Source organism: Strigops habroptila, chromosome 2, assembly GCF_004027225.2.
Source record: "Strigops habroptila isolate Jane chromosome 2, bStrHab1.2.pri, whole genome shotgun sequence".
NCBI classification, from domain to species: domain Eukaryota; kingdom Metazoa; phylum Chordata; class Aves; order Psittaciformes; family Psittacidae; genus Strigops; species Strigops habroptila.
In genome coordinates, this window is record NC_044278.2 from 50,867,901 (window position 1) to 50,885,017 (window position 17,117).

The 17,117-nt window shown below is 36.7% G+C and overlaps 1 protein-coding gene across 9 annotated transcripts in view; it reads right to left on the minus strand.

Annotated features, from left to right (window-relative positions):
• The window catches only part of STS (steroid sulfatase), a 103,566-nt gene that overhangs the window by 9,995 nt on the left and 76,454 nt on the right, over nt 1–17,117 (minus strand). The gene's annotated exons all lie outside the window — the stretch shown is intronic.

Below are 17,117 nucleotides of genomic sequence, written 5' to 3' on the forward strand. Positions count from 1 at the left end.
AACATGCAAACATGTAAATACCAGTAAAAGATGTGTATATATCTATGGAAACTTGTTACTTATTGTTACAGTTGCTACAATTTCTGTGATAGATTACCTAGCCACTGTGTGCTGCTATGATGACAAAGGCTAGTAAAAAGGTATGAGGTTTAATGAGTCTTAATGAAGTTTATAAAGTTATTTTTAGGAAGGACACCTATGCCTTCACATTAAAAGCTGCCCCAATCACCAACACCACCTGTAAGAAAGAATAAAAATATTTTCAGAGAGCTGATAACTAACAGAAAAGGTAAATGACTATTTTAGTCTTGTGTTACAAGGAAAATTGAACAAGCAAAGCAAGTGACACTTTCTCAATTAGATTTTAAAGATCTTTATGCCAGTGTAACTCAAATCAGGATCTGTATCTCATCCATGTTTTTCTTTTCTGACCATTCTTGTCAATTCTTTGATGGCACCGATTCATGGATAAAATGCCACTCTGTACTACAAAACCAAATTAGTATGTATTGTATACAGTCTAACAGTATATACAGTCTATAACAGTCTAACCTGGTTATCTTATTGACTACATATTTCTAGACAGGCCTGTATTTGAACCTCCACTGATTTAAAAGAAAAATAACACTAATTAAATGACATGATCCTAAAATTCCCAGTCAACTTCAAAAGACTCCCATAGTGTCATTCCTGACACTTAGCAAAATAATAATGTTTTTCACATTGTGGAAAAGGTGGTAAGGCATTTCTAATTTTAAATTCCAGGTACTGTGTAGGATTTATTGCTCATTGCTATGCTGCTACTTAGTATGCAATTTGAAAATCTGGTCACCTCTCCTAATTTTGGATCTCTGCAATATGGAGGTCTTTATGTAAGCTACCTATCAGCCCATACTGATCTGCTACTTAACTTTGTTAGAAGTCTGCCTTAGGTTGAGAAGAATTCTGTTTGTTTCTCTTTTGATAAAACTGACTAGCTCAAGTTAACTGAGAGATAGATGTTTACACTGCAGACTTCTACATGCTGTCATCACCATCATGAGAATTTGCTATAAATCTGAGATGGCAAGAGTTTTGAGGGCACCAAAGAACCTCACTGGCCCTGCCTTGCCCTAGGGTAGATGCCTATCCATGCACCCTGCCAATGGACCAGGATTCCCATCTCAGCTCATCCCAAGGCCACCAGTTCCTGCCCAAGTGGACAGTTTTGTCTGTGCTCTCATCTCCTCCTGCTGCTGACTGGACTCCCTGGATGGACCTTGAACCTGAATCACCACTTTACCTAGTCAGGAACCACTGATGAATCCTGTTAGCAACACCCAGATCTGCTTGCTCTGCTTGGGTGCTGGAAGACTGCTCCATCAGTAAAAACACTGCCAGTGCTGGGGTCACTTACAGTTCTGCTGGAGTAACTATTAGAGTAAGTCTCTAAAAGTCCCTAACCCAAGTTAGAGAGTTGAAAATCTTGTCTCTCCAGCATTCCTAGCCCATACTTAATTTTGCTTTGTAAAGTCAAATATCTATCTATACGGTGCTGCTACTTATGAAAGATCCCACAGTGTTCACAGATAGTGGGTTAAACATTCCCTCCTCTCAAGTATAGGGAAAACCTACATATTTAACTGTTATGTCCAGAAAACACAGAGGTTTGCCTTCCTTGTTCATATACATTACTTCTATATAATTTAAAATTAGTCTTATTCATCTCTAATGATCATTCAATGACCTTTGAAATATAGTCACTAGCTACAGCAAATCTGCATTGACTCTGCTTATGTGATGCATGTATCTTTCTCATATTAATGCATGCAGGTTCCTCTGTTCCAGTTCTAGCAAATAAGAACAAAAGCTCATTTCAGATATTTCAAATGAATTTTCTTTTTGTCATCTAATTCACCCCCCTGCCACTGCACAATTGTTCCCTACAATGTATTTTTTAAGAGTTCTCTTGATGGATGGTGTCTTCTGTTGTAACTTTTGTGCTACTATAATTCATTTCCTTTATTGCAGAAGACAAAGACATTTCATTGGCACACTCCTTTCACGTAGTGTTTTATCTACTAACTTTTTCAATACAAACCCTCACAAACTTTTGCTGGAGTTTAAACAAAGATTTTGGTGCAGATGATTGGCTCAGAATTCATTTGGGTTGTCCCATCCCTCAATTACCTATTGCATCGTCTATTCCAAATTTAATTTCTATATCTTTTGTAGAGTTGTAGTACACTGAATTGAATGTTAAAATCCCTGTGAATTTACTGAGAGGTTGATTTCATCTTGCTTGCCTTCAAAGTATTTCGACCTTAGCTTAGGAATACAAATAACAACCTCATGCTTAAATTTAGAAAACTACAATGTAATCTGTGACTGAAGCTGCTGTGTGCTAAAATAGTAGTTCAGGCAAGGATCTACATATGCTCATCTCCCATCAAATCTCCTACTTCAAAGCATTTGAAAAAAGAAGAAGAAAAGTATATGATTTTCTTGGCAATCTGTGTTGTTGCTTATTAAAAGAGTTAATAAAAATGTTTTATTTCTTTGCTACATTGACACTGAGTGATTTATTTTACATACACTCTGAGTGATTTATTTTATGTTTTCTCAAGGTCTATAGGAAGAAGAAACCTTTCAGTCAAGTTTTACCAAGTTTAAGACAAGTGTGCTGTTCATTTGACAGCTCTACCTTGTAGAGTAACCAGTGTTCAGCATACAGATCTTACCTCCCTGAAGATTAAACTAATGTCTGCTTAGCAACATCCTTTAACTTCAAACATAAATTCCTCAGTTACTCAACACCCCATTGGTAAAACCTTGTTGCATTTTCTTCTTCTGGCAGGTACATGGATATGTATACATGACATACTACCTAGTATATCCAGGTAAATCCCAGTGTTTTTGCACTGTGTGGTGCATGGACCCGGGTGCAGTATTTGAACAAAGCCCTTCCCACATCTTGGGCCTGCTGGAGAGATTTAGCTGCGTAGAATAGTCCTACACAATGCCCAGAGAGCTCAGCTTAGATGTAATCAGCTACGGAATGAGTTCATCTCAAACTAGAAGAAAGCAACAAAGCAGCTGGGAAACTCCAGACACTGTCCTTCATTCTCTGTGTTAAATCTTACAGTTTTATGGGTAAAAAAGACAAAATCGCTAGCACTTAAGGTAGTGTCAGATTTCTCCCCTAAAAATGAGTATAATGCAGATTCTACCTTAAAACTTCTAGTCAACCATTCTCATGGGCCATGAAGGGTGGGGGGTTTTGATTTTTTTTCCCATGATACATGGGTGGCAAAATGAATTTAGTCTTTTTTTTCCCTTCCAATCTCTGAAGCACAGTTGAAGGAGGGTAAGTAGACCACTGCTGCGAGTGAGGTATTTGCTCTCTTTGGCTTCCTGATCTCCTACTTTTAACTAATTATATAATTTAATGTAATAATTCTAGCATGCCTCGAAGTATCTTTAAAGAGGGCACTTACGTCAAAAACTTAATCCAACATTTATTGCTATTTATCGTGGCACTATGAGGTCCAGGCTCTGTTACGCAAGAGAGTTAAACAAAGAAAGGACATCTCTGAGCATGAAATCCTACATCTTTTTTACTGGTCTAAGTGTATGTTCCCATAGATTATGGTTTACTTTAAGGGCTTTAACCCATTATTTTAGGAAGTAATATAAATAAATAGAATATAAACAAGCTTGCAGTCTAAAGTCATTCAGTTACACATTGTACTTCCTCAAAACTATTGAAAGTGTTTTTGGCTTTACATGACAAGATATAAATTTTATATATATGTTCTCCTCCTCACTGCAGTTAAGAGTGATGACAGCACTCAAAGGATACTGTGAAATACAAACATCTGCATAGGGGTAGTTGTTTTTTGGCTTTTGAAGCTTACATTCAATTTCAATTCATAGTTCTGCAAACTCAGTCTCCACCTCTCAATTTCAGCTGGTTTCTTTGTCAAAATCTGATCTTTAAAGATCTGACATAATAGTAACAGTAACAGGAAACACCAGAAAATATTTTTCTATTGTATTCACTACCATGGCTCCTTCTTCTATGTATTTTTACACTAATCTCCACAAGACAAGTAACCATGCACACATTCCCCCATTCCTCATCTGTTGAAATGGAAAAGAAAATGGATTACATAAATGATTTTCAGTTGTAAACCAGGTTTGTTTCAGCATTCAGCAGTTATTTGCAGTAATCAATTCTGCTTCATACTGTAGTGCATTGCATGCTGACAGACATTTACCGCAACCTCAGACTAGTGATTAATTAAAACATGTGAATTCAGGTAACGTTTACATGGTTGTCTAACTTTCTCTTACACTTTGAAAGATGAAAGTCTAACTAGCTGGCCATTTCTCTGCTAATACCCTGTTTCTTTATTAATACTGAATCAGGTTTCTTTATTAATACTGAGGTCCTGGCACTTAAGCTGTGTAGACATAAAAAGGTACCTGAAATTCAGTTTGGATTAGAGATTAGTAAATCTTTCCATCATTCATATGGCAGTCAGGCCAGGCAGACGGAGTTGGTAAATAATTTTCCTACCACCAAGATTCTCACTTTCACTTTGAAAGGCTTTCATGTCTTGCTGAATCCTACAGGTCTGTCTAGTTTTAATTTCAGAACTTTGGATCACTACTTTCTTCTTGTCTATCTAACATAAAAAGACCAAAAAATTAAAGTAAAAAAGGTTGTCTGCTTCCACAATGATCTCCCCAAGAACAGATCAAAATTTGTCAGAGGAGGAATAAGATGCTCCTACACAGACATATTATACAGCCATGTAGATCCGTGGATGACCAAGAACACAGATAGTTTAAGCCTTCCTAAAGGTACCCCTCCACCTGATTGAGACACAATATGTTCTTATACACCTTATCCAAATATATATCTGAGGTCAATCTAGTCCGTGAAGTGAACAACTTACTTGAAATTGGTTAAGAAAGACCAAGTGTAATTGTCATGGGAACTTTCTTGTGTGTCTAAACAGAGACTGCAGTGACAGGTGCAGCCAAGCGCTGAGATTCACATGTCAATAAGGCACAAACCTGTTGCTGAGTCTTCCATGCCATGGCAATAACACAGATTTATCACGCTTGACAACATGAAAAAACACTTAGTGGGGAATACTCAGGACATTGTGTATGTAGACACTATCCTTGTTAGTTGTAATCATTTGCCAGCATCTTAAGTTTGAGGAGTACCCACTAATGGAATAATCCTTTGCAGCACTCAAATAATTTATACTTAATTTTCTCACTTGATTACAAGATAAAAACTTACACTTTTTCACGTTTAAGCTGTGTTAAAAAGATACAGTAATATGTTGACTTTTGCATATTTTTTCTATCTTCAAAATATGAACACTCCTCATGGTTTCTTATAATTGGATTAAATGCTTTGGGAGATTAAATGCTTTTGGAGCACTAAAAAGTAGTCTGTGAAATATGAATAGTACATTTACTTTTCTTTAGTTCAACTTGCTAATTGATGAACATTCACATATGCTTCTCAGAACTTAAGGGTTTTGTTTTGTTTGGTTTGTTGTTGGGTTTTTTTTCCCCAAAAAAAATAATCAGTATGTTGTAACTATTTAAAAGCATTGGCTGAAAATAAACCACTTCCTAACTGAAGATGTGAAATATTTGGGCATATAAAATGGAGAAAAAAAGAGGGCTTTGATAATGCTCAGGAGCTACAGGCATTGTATAATCTATTTAATGTCAAGTTCCAAAATCCAGTCAAAGCATTTCTCAGCACCTTTTCTTGATTATTACAGCCTCACTGTGAACACCAGCATGGTTTTATAAGCAAGCCTTTCATTGTCACTGCATGGTCCTGGTGTTTGGACCTACTTGGCATTTTTGACATCACCAGAACTTCTAAATGACCTAGCAGCTCTGCTAGGGCAGAGCTGAATGAACTGAAGCAGATAAATGAACAACCTGTATTTTTGTACAATTTTTTGCAATTGCCAAGTGCTTTTCTATGGACTGACTAATTATGTTTACATTGACCATGAAACTATACTGAGACATTTGTTTTCAATACTTACTCTTGTGCTAAAATAAGCCTATTATTGCACTTTACAAGATTTTCGGAAGGATAAAACTGTAAACTCTCAATGTACAATATTCAATAGGATAATTTCAGTTGTAAAAAACCTGTAAATGTTGCTAATTTTGATAAACTCAAATCTCATAATCCAATCTACATACTGTAGGCAAGAACTTCATTTTCCTTTAATACAACTTAAACATGCCCAGGACAAAAAAGTAACAGCTTACTAAAAGCAAACAGCTTTGCTGGCTTAGTTTTGTTGTCAAGGATATGAACTGACGCTAAGGTAACAATAATGCTTTCAGGACCAAGATTAAACCTCCACTTGTCACTGAACAGGACCATATGGATAGGTCAGAACTATTGACTGAAAACCTACCTGTACAACATCCTATCACATTGAGGAGAGGCAAGATAATATAATTAAGTTAATTTTGAACACTTTACCGAGTCTTGAAGACTCTTCTCACTGAGCAGTGAGATGACTGAGAAGCTGGCTTCTGTGATATAATACCATTTAAAATTAATGTACAACACACAGGTAACAAGTTGTAAACAAAAAATTAGGACACTGGGGTATTGACAAATTTATCTTCTGGTTGACTAACATTTCCTAATACTAAAAGGGTCAGCCTTCCTTTATTACATTAGTGCTAATTCTAAGTGCTAAATTATCATGATCTTTATGGAGTTTTTATGGTCTTGTTGACTTTTAATGTGTGATTCCACCATGATTTCTAACTTGCTGCTTCTACTATGAACTGTAGGAAACCTATTTCGCTTTAAAATGCCAGTGTTGAAGAGGAGTGAGTGAGTGTGTCTCACAAATGTTTCATTAGAGTCCCAGATCTATGAGACCATCGGGTTAATAAAAATAAATGTATTTATTATTCTGATTAATATGACTGAACTGCAGCTGAAGTACAATTTTCAATAAATTTTGGGGTAAATCTTTGAATAAATTTGAAAAATGTCACAACATTTTTCATTTCATTGGAGGAACTTGTTCTATACTACTACATGGACTTTGCTTTTCTACTAAGAGGTCATTGAAAGAACTATGACAAGAAACTACTAGTGAAATCCAGTATTTTTCAGTTTCAAAAAAATTTTACACAAATCCACCTACAGAACTGTCCTACTAAGAACAACAAAACAAGAAATATTGGATTTTTTTCTCTCTTTTTAGTTTCAGGAAACTCTGGATGTCTTAACAAAAGATACTTGAAAAATGTAATACATTACATGTCCTCTAATAGCTTGAGACCACATAAAAAGCTCTGAGATGAACAGAAAGGTTACTGTTTTTACTGGAACGTGAGCTTTTCTGAGGCTAAAGACATTCAGAGATCATTGAATATTTCTGGTTGTGTTGTCTTTCCAAAGTACTGATCAGGACTGACATATTCAGAAGCAACTACACAGTACAGAGCACACATCATCCACAGATACGCACTAGTCTCCAGCATATTGTCCAAGCGCACCCATCATATGAGCATCCACTGTTCTCTATTATTATTTTTCCTGCCTTTCATGGCATGGTCTTTTATGGCATACTGAGAAGACACTTTGCTCTTGACAGTCAGGTTTCCAGGGAATTTCTCTAATAAACAAATACTTTGCTTTATTTTCTAGGAGTAATAGGATGTTAGAGACTGTGGCACACAGAATACTCTATGTGGGTTGTGCATGCATTAACTAACTAACTACTTCCCTTGAAGAACATTGCCTAAGACAACATATGCCATTTGAATATGATTTTTAAATTAGGATGAATCAGCGCTATGTTCTGAATGTAACATGCAGAATGCTGCAGGCTCAAATCCACCACTGAACTAAAGATATTTTTGGAAGTGTAATGCTCCAGAAATTCTTAAAGACCCACTTTTTACATTATGTGGTAAGCTGAAATTAATTTTTGAAAGTTGCAGGGCATTTTTATCTCTCTATTTTGTAGTTGTTATTTATATTTGTTTTGACTACTGCTAACATTATAAATAGATAAAAAATTACCAGACAGTAGCTCTAACTCAGATTATTTTTCTTCTTTCTATTTAAGTGTTAGCTATGGAGTATACAGGAAAAAAAAAAAAATCCATAGAGATTTTTCTTTTGTACTGTCATAAGTGCATGACACAACATCTGACAGCAAGCCATTCAAGCTGAAGTTTAAATAATAGTGAATTAGCTACTTTAAATGGCTTTGCCTTTATATGCTCACTGAAAACTGTCAACCTTTCTCTGTTCACTTAGAACATTACTAATTTAGGTCAGGATATCTTGGATTCAATAGACCAGTATGTTATGGTTGCTATTTTTATATGAAGAAAAAGCACTATGATATGATCACTGAAAGTCTGTGTATATAATGTCAATGTCAAAGGACATTTACCATAGTCTTTCACTGTGGAAATGGCTCTCTGAAACAAAAGTGTTCCTACATCAATTTTACTATGACTAAAGAAGTCTATTCTTTCTAGCTAGAAAGCAAAAATTTTTGTGTCAATGGGAAAAATCTTACTCCTTCAAATATTTATCCTTTCTTTCTTATCCTTTCCCATCTGTTCTTTTCTGAGAAAAGATATGAGGTTAGTACCATAAGACTTGATTAGAAAAATATATTTCTTTGTAAGAAAACAAAATGTTTCCTTGACAGCAGTTATAGTCACATGGTAGTATTAGCTTTCCCTTTGAAGATGCTGTGCAAAAGAAGAAAGTTCTGGATGAAATGTCTTTTAAATTTACCTTCCTTTGTGTTGTTAAGTAATGAAAGCAACTATAACTGCTGGCATTTTCAGGGTCAATGTAAATCCTTACTAATCTGTTACAGCATCCTCTGAGACTTTTGTTCACCACAGAGAAGGCAAATAAACAATAAATGGAAAAAAGCTCCTTACGGAAGCAAGAAAAAGAATAGGAAAAAGCTAGGCAAGGTTATGGGTTCTGCCAATGGGTCTACTGGGTATGACAAGCACATCCCACAGTTTACATATGAAGCTACCATTGACATTCCTTGTTTGTATTAAGAAAGTAGAAGCAATATTAAGACATATCTTTAAAATACCAAATATTGACAGATAACTCTACTACTGTCTACTTCAGAGAAAAAAGAACTGTTAATTTACTTTGTGGATATCTGAAAGATTATGGTTTTTAAATGCTGTAAAAGGACTGAACAAGAAAGGTCTTGCATTTTCAAATAGAAGCATATTGTCACCACTTACAGTCCAAAATATCTCTCACACACAAATTAATGCAACACTAGTGACAACCACTAGCCTCACCTACCCTCACACTGGGAACTTGACTGTAGAAAAAACATTTCAAGCTGGTTCTATAGAACTTCATAGAGGTTTCCCAGTTTTTGCTACATGCCTAGACTCCATCTCCTGCACTCTCTCAGGACAACACTGTGTTCACAAGTTAGCATTGTTTAAGCACGTGAATTCAGCTTGCACTTTTTAACTATTAAGACTTATTTTAATTCCATTTCACAAAAAAGGTTGCACCTGTTCAAACCAGAAGTTGTTACAAAACAGCCCTTCTGAGCAGATTTTTTTCCTGCTTTGTCCTCTTTATTAGGACTCCAATGTCTTTAGATGAACTAAACCTGGAAGAACCTCTTTAAAAGAAACCCACTATTCTGTAAATGTATGCTAAGTATACAGTCTGAAAACTGCAAAACAGAAAATATTCCTCTCTCATTCTCTTTTTATTTGTTTTTAATCTGTAACAGCTGAAACTGCAGAATAGGCTAAATGCATGAGTGGGAAGAGGCTGTCATCCCTAGCCAAAGAACTTAAGATGTCTCATGAAATACTGTAGACAATTGGATGCCGGAGGACATTCCAACAGCTAGGAATCAGAATAGCTATGAATTCTGTGATAATACAGAAAGAATCCCTGGTTGGTGAAATTGACAGAACTATTTTCAGTAACTGCAGTAGATCACAACATACAAGAAACTCAGAATAAATAGTAATAGAAATACATCCTGTTTGTTAAGTGAGGCAAAGTGGAAAATGTCTATATAAAGTTTTCCAGTGAACTTTTACTGTCTTTAAAAGTCTTTATATTTGCATGATGAGCTAGTTTGGTTCTATTGTCTACCATGCTTCAATTTAACTTGCCATAGCAAGTCTCTTTTTCTTTTGTTTACTGAATGACATTTTCCACTGAATAATGAAATCCATTTTGAAATAGAAAAGGAGAAGTGCTGTTAGTAAAGTCACTCCAGCATTTATTAGAAACATTAGTGTATTTTTATTAGTACCAGAATACGGTGAAGATTATTATTTCTTTATAGTACAGACTGTATTGCATTACTTTTCTCAGTGTTTGTTACACAGGATTACAATATATTTCCTCCTTATCAAATGAAAATTTTGCAGACAATCAGAAGAATCTGAAAGATGTAGTAGTTCCATTCAACTGTAGATTTGTTCTGTATCTGATGAATTCTCTCCTTATAATTAAGTTGTCATAGCAATGCATTTTTAATAGTACTGATTCATACGCCAATAATGCTCTGGAGACAGAGCTCTTCATAGTTTTTTAGTACTCAGTTATGCTAAATTATAACTTTAGCAAATATGCAAGTAGTGGTCTACTTGCCCTAGCATAAGAACATGTGATCAGACTTAAAATAGGCCAAAGCATGATCTGACATACACAACAGAAAGATGCATAAAAGTTTGGGTGGCTCAGCTCAAGAAAGTAAAAGCAGATCCTTCAACTGCTTTGTTTTAAATGTAAACATTTAATGAATAAAACTCCCTAAATTATTACACTTTACTAGGCAGAAAGAAGTTTGGGTTTTTTTCCAAAGGTGTTGCTTTTGTTTATTGGTATGTATATGGTACACCAGGCAGCCATGGAGAATAAGGATTGATAATGGGCAATCACAGTACTTTGCTGACACTGTTTTAGCATGTCTTCCTCTCTGTATTTTTAACAGAGCAGTTAAATTACACATACTTATAAGGTTTCAAAATGACAGGAAATCATCCTCTAACAACTAGGACTGTATCCCTTGTCTGTTTCTAAGGCACTGATACTGAGTGTCAGCACACACAAGTCTGAGAGCGAGACATGAATCACAAGCAAAAAGAAAACTGCCTGATAACTCATTTCTTCTTTAATTCAGAACGTGAACAATAATGTGAATTATTTTTTCATATCATGCAAAATGTAAGTGAATCAAAGAGAGATGCAGAAAAAAAAACGGTGTATCTTCTTTTCTGTGGCTGATGAAGCGGAAAGTAGAAGAAAGAGGTTCTTTTCCTTCTGTCTCTCTAGAAAGGATAAGGCTTAAACTTTGAAGGGTTGGTAGAAAAAAGCATTGCATAGCACGTATCCTCTAAATGCTCCTTCAAAGGACTGATGAAAGGGAAAGTTTATTGTGAATGCAATAAGTGACCTAAATAATATGTCTTAATGAAGATGTGTATTGATTTGGTTATGAGAAATGCTTAGCCTCTAAATATATAAATGTAAAATGGTAATTGTTCACTCTGAGATTCTGACCTTCCCTGAATGATGCAAAAAACACACCTGCTTAAGTCAGACTATAGAAGCTTGCAAGCAGCGGAAAGGTGTGCAAGTACTATGAATTTAATAGACGCTAAATTTACCGGGTTCATACATATGTAGCCTAAGAGTCAAAAATTAAACCAAAAAAAGTTTTTTGGACCAAAGCACAGTGGAAATCTAACAATGGCAAAGATAAAGTTATTAAAGGAACTGTGGAATGTTGGAGGCAACAAGGGACCAAATGGCTAAGCAGTACTTTTGCTTCCCTCTCACTCCCTGGTATATACATTTTTCCTTAGGATCAAAACTAATCCCACACTGTCTGAGAAAAAAAGTGAAATATGCAAGCTGAAGCTGACATACAAACTAAGACTTCCCATAAAATAAAGATAGTAAGAAATATGAGAATATGTGCATTAATAACTGCATATATGCAATATATGCACCTTTACCCTTTATTTAGAATGGACTGTACTTCAGTTAAATAAATACATAAAAGCATATTTTTTTCCTTAACAGTTGGAAGCTTTTTCTTCTATGAATTTCTGTAGGTTGCTGCTTTTTTCTTCAAAAGGTGCAAGCTAAAATTTATAAAGTGTAGTCTCAGACTAGTTGGACAATTGGGTCTTTCTTGTAAGTGCCCATCACTAGAGCAGTACGGAAGATGCTGTATATGGCTGGGATTTCACACTATCACAGTTTCTTCTGCTAAACCCCAGGTCTAGTGGGAGGCAGAGCCAGTCAGCGTTTGGCCTGTACATCAGGCATAATCTGCAGGTAGAATGTTTTTACACAGTTCCAAGGTAGCTGTAGTCAACCTAGTTAACTATCTGGGGAACACAGATGAAGAACAACATAAGTCTTTCCTGGTTTGAAAGATGATTTACAGTACACAGGAAAAGACAACCGTTCCTTGATGACATTTTTTTTCAAGAATTTCATTATTTTTCTTAGATGGAATCATAGAATCATAGAATGGTTAGGGTTGGAAAAGATCTTAAGATCATCTAGTTTCAACCCCCCTGCCATGGGCAGGGACGCTTTACACTAGACCATGTCGCCCAAGGCTCTGTCCAACCTAGCCTTGAATACTGCCAGGGATGGAGCATTTACCACTTCTTTGGGCAACCTGTGCCAGTGCCTCACCACCCTCACCCTCAACCCATTTTAGTTAATAATTCATTAGAGAAGGTTCAATCCTCACCTTTTAGCCTGCTTGATCACCAAGAGCCATGAGAACTAGTGAAACACTGATTCCCTTACCAGTGCTTAAACAAACTTTTAGCACATTTAGATAGATAGATAAATTCTAACTTGCGGGTCAAATATTCAAAATCAGAATACCTAAAATGTAAAGGACAGTACTCTAACAAGGTAAATAAACTAATCTAACAATGTAAAACAGAAAAAAGACGAAAAAAACCTGCCTGAAATCTCTCTCTGCATTATCTAAGCGGCATTGCAAACGTTTGTGCAGCAAATTGTTTACTTCCAAAACAAATTGCTATACAGCAAAGAGGTGAAGAACAACACACCACCCTGGCTCACATGGTTTGAGATAATACCCCTCCCTAAAATTACCTCATGTGGATCTCCCACAAACACAGTAAAAACACCACACTTGTTATTTACAGGATTACACACAAACCTACACCCATACTGCACCAGGTGAGAGGACATTAACACTACAAAATCATGCAGTTGGCTACCACCTCCCTGCTCGACCAGTTTGCGGTGTCATCTCTTGTCTCCCAGACACCTTCACCCAGCCCATCTTGCTGGATTCCTCCTGCTGTCCCCAACATCTCCTCCTCCTTCCTGTGCCAGGTGGAAGGATTCCTCCAGCAAGTCTGCACCTGGGACCAAACCAGCCTGCCATGGACATGGATGTCCAAAGAGAGCTCCAGGTGATGGCCAGGGTCACAGCATGCTGGCTGAACCCCCCTACCCCAGGCACAGCCTGGTTTCCTATTGCAGAACATGAGGAGGTTTGAAACTAATGAAGCAACTTAAGTTGCTGGGGGGGTGGGAGGGTGGTTTGGGTTTTTTGTTTGGTTTGTTGTTTTGGTTAAGGAGTATCACCTTTTCAAGACTATCCTTGAGTTTGTGGAGATCTCTGAATTGTTATTTGCATCACTACAGTCATTGGCAAGGTGCAACTAAAACGTGAGAGATCCTACAATAATTTCTGGATACTGGAAAATGTGTGTGCTCATGGAGGAACGTGGTAAATATTTAGGCCATGAATTGTGTTAGACATGGAATACATGTAGAGTTAGGAAAGGTGATCAAACCTGAAGACTTACAGTCTTGTAACTGATAATAGTAGCATGCTGAGGTAAAGTGAAAGTTGCATAATTTTCCAGCTTTCTAGTCTGTCTTAGTGAACATGGCCTCATGAACTTTCTTGAATGTATTCCTAAGTATAGGGAATGAACTGTTGCTATAGGATCCTTTTAATTTAGCTCTTTGCTGCTAGGCAAAAGCTCTGGAACATTTTGAATTAAATGTTTGAAATAATTGCTTCTCCAGAAAAAAAAAAAAAAAGAAAGAGAAAAAGGGGGTGGAGGGTGTGAAGAGAGCGTTACATTATATCTTCTGCTTTACTTTTGTTCATTTTTGCTTAGTAAAACATCACTAAGAATATAAGAAATAGTGACTGCGGATGGACCCTGAGATTATCTGTAAAGGGTGAGCTGCGGTTGGAGGCTAGAAGACAAAAATACTCTAGGAATATAATGCACTTATTATCAGTTGCTTCATACAGAGCTGCTGAGATATCAGAAATAAAAACAACCATACTTGTTTTTCCACAGGAGTACTCACAGCAATGCAGATAGCATCAGGTGCATAGAGCTGTAATGCAACTATATTTATCTCTATACAACAATAACACATGGGAGAGAGATAAACAGGATCAAACATTTAGGTGACTGCAACAAATATTTTTACAAATATAATTGCATTATCTACATGGAAAAGGAATTTTTGAAGATCTGAGACTGGACAAGTAAGAAAGAAGAAGGTGTTGAGGCCCCCCACACTGGTACAAAAGAGAGTAGAGAAGAGTATTCGGCTATTGCGTGCTCTCACACTACATTGTAGGCTGACAAGATAGTATATCAAAACCCCTCTGTGCTGGTTTTGACTGGGATAGAGTTACTTTTCTTAGTAGAAGCTAGTGTGGGGCTGTGTTTTGGATTTGTGCTGGAAACAGTGTTGATAACACAGCAATGTTTTAGCTGTAGCTGAGCAGTGCTTACACAGAGCCAAGGCCTTTTCTGCTCCTCACACCACCCCCACAGTGAGTAGGCTGGAGATGCATAAGGAGTTGGGAGGGGACACAGCCAGGACAGCTGACCCCAACTGACCCAGGGGATATTTCATACCGTATGGCATAATGCTCAGCATTTAAAGCTGGGGAAAAAACAGTGGTAGAGTGTGGTAGAGTGGTAGAGTGATTAGTTTGGAGTGATGGCATTTGTCTTCCCAAGTAACTGTCACACATGATGCTTTCCTGGAGATGGCTGAACACCCACCTACCCATGAGAAGTAGAATGAATTCCTTGTTTTGCATTGAGTGTGTGAGCAGCTTTTGCTTTACCTGTTAAACTGTCAAAATCCATGAATTTTCTCACTTTTACCCTTCTGATTGTCTTCCCCATTCTACTGGTAGTGAGTAAGCAAGTAGCTGTGTGGTGCTTAGTTGTCAGCTGGGGTTAAACCCAGATAACCTTCCATATAAAAGCCACCCCATATAAAAGTGTTATGAAAATGTTATTGCCAGGTTCTGAGTGGGCTTTGTCTTTTGATTGCCTTGGAGAAAGGATAAAGAGAGAAACACAGTCTACATTGTTGCCCCTCAAGTAAATACAATATACTAGTCCCTCATCATTGCTCCCCTTCGTTGCCCATATCCTTCAGTGATAACAAAGCTGAACCTTTCCTCAGATAAGGGGTACTTCATCTTGCAAAGGTGTGTGTTTGAGATAAAAAGCTTCTCTGTCTGACTGGGGCTCTGCCTACTCCTCATCATGAGGCAGAATAATTTCATCCAACCTTAGATACAAAACAGTACTAGACAAACACATCTTCATTGCTTGGTTCTTCCTTATAACTATTTATTGAAATCAAGATATATACGCAAAGTAGCGGTAAATAAATGTTATACATAATATTTTCCCTTTGCCTAGTTTAAAGTTTAAGACATGTAGAGAGCCAGCCTACAGATGATCAAGAAGACAAAGTTTCCAACTAATTTTAAGTTTGCCCATTAACTATTAAGCAAGTCTTTTCCCAAGGTACTTAAACAAAAAAATCATAGAATCATAGAATGGTTTGGGTTGGAAGGGACCTTAAAGATCATCCAGTTCCAACACCCCTACCAGGGGCAGGGACACCTTCCACTAGCCCAGGTTGCTCAAAGCCCCATCCAACCTGGCCTTGAACACTTCCAGGGATGAGGCATCCACAGCTTCTCTGGGCAACCTGTCCAGTGCTTCACCACCCTCATATTAAAGAACTTTTTCTAATATCTGACCTAAATCTACCCTCTTTCAGTTTAAAGACATTCTTCCTTGTCCTATTACTACACTAAAATTTACTATCACTGTCCTAAAATGCTACACCAAAGCTTGTCTTGGACCATCATTCTGAAGCTGTAACGCAAGTTGTCACTTGCGTTGAGACACTTGTCACTTGGGATGAGACAAATGTGTATTTGACTTTATTTGGCACAGAAATTTTTATAGAAAGGGAAATATGTTTTTGTTAATGTGGAAGCTGCTACCAGAAACAGTGAGTTGTTAGTTAAAAAGGAGCAAATCAGTGGGAAATGCCTTTTCCTTGGCCTAAAAGTGGAATTATATTGTTCACAAAAGAGCACGAAAAGGGATTGCATAATACTGTATTCATTTATTGGATAATTATGATTTTGACTCAATGATTCTCCTATATTTTGCAATTTCAGTAATAACAATTGCCATGCTGTCATCATACTTGTGTTGTTATTCAGCAATAACATTTTTAGGAAGATGTAACAGTTAACCTAGACTACTTAATTCTGTAACACAGACTATCTTTCAGGCAAAATTAGTTTCAGATACCATAGATCTCAGTATTGTATTGTGAGACAAGGAAGTCCAAAATGGTAAATAAGAAAATTCAGTTTAAGTAACATTAAGCTTGGCGGCTTTATACGTAACAACAAAACTTTCCAAACCTAAAAAGCCCAACCAAAAGAACATAATAAGGATCATTGTACAAGATAAATCATTGTAGCTGACATAGTTTTAGAACTTTATGACCTTCGTATAGAATTTATTGTAAGCAAAATAAGGGCTGTAGATAAAGAGTGTCTGAAACTAGCAGATGTTCAGGATGTGCTGTACCTAAGTTAACTGATAAGTAGAAGGATGAGAAGAAATCACTCACTTATGTCAGCAGTGTTACCGAACTAATTAAACTGGCGTAAGCACTTATCTACTGCGCAGACCTCAAAGACTACCAG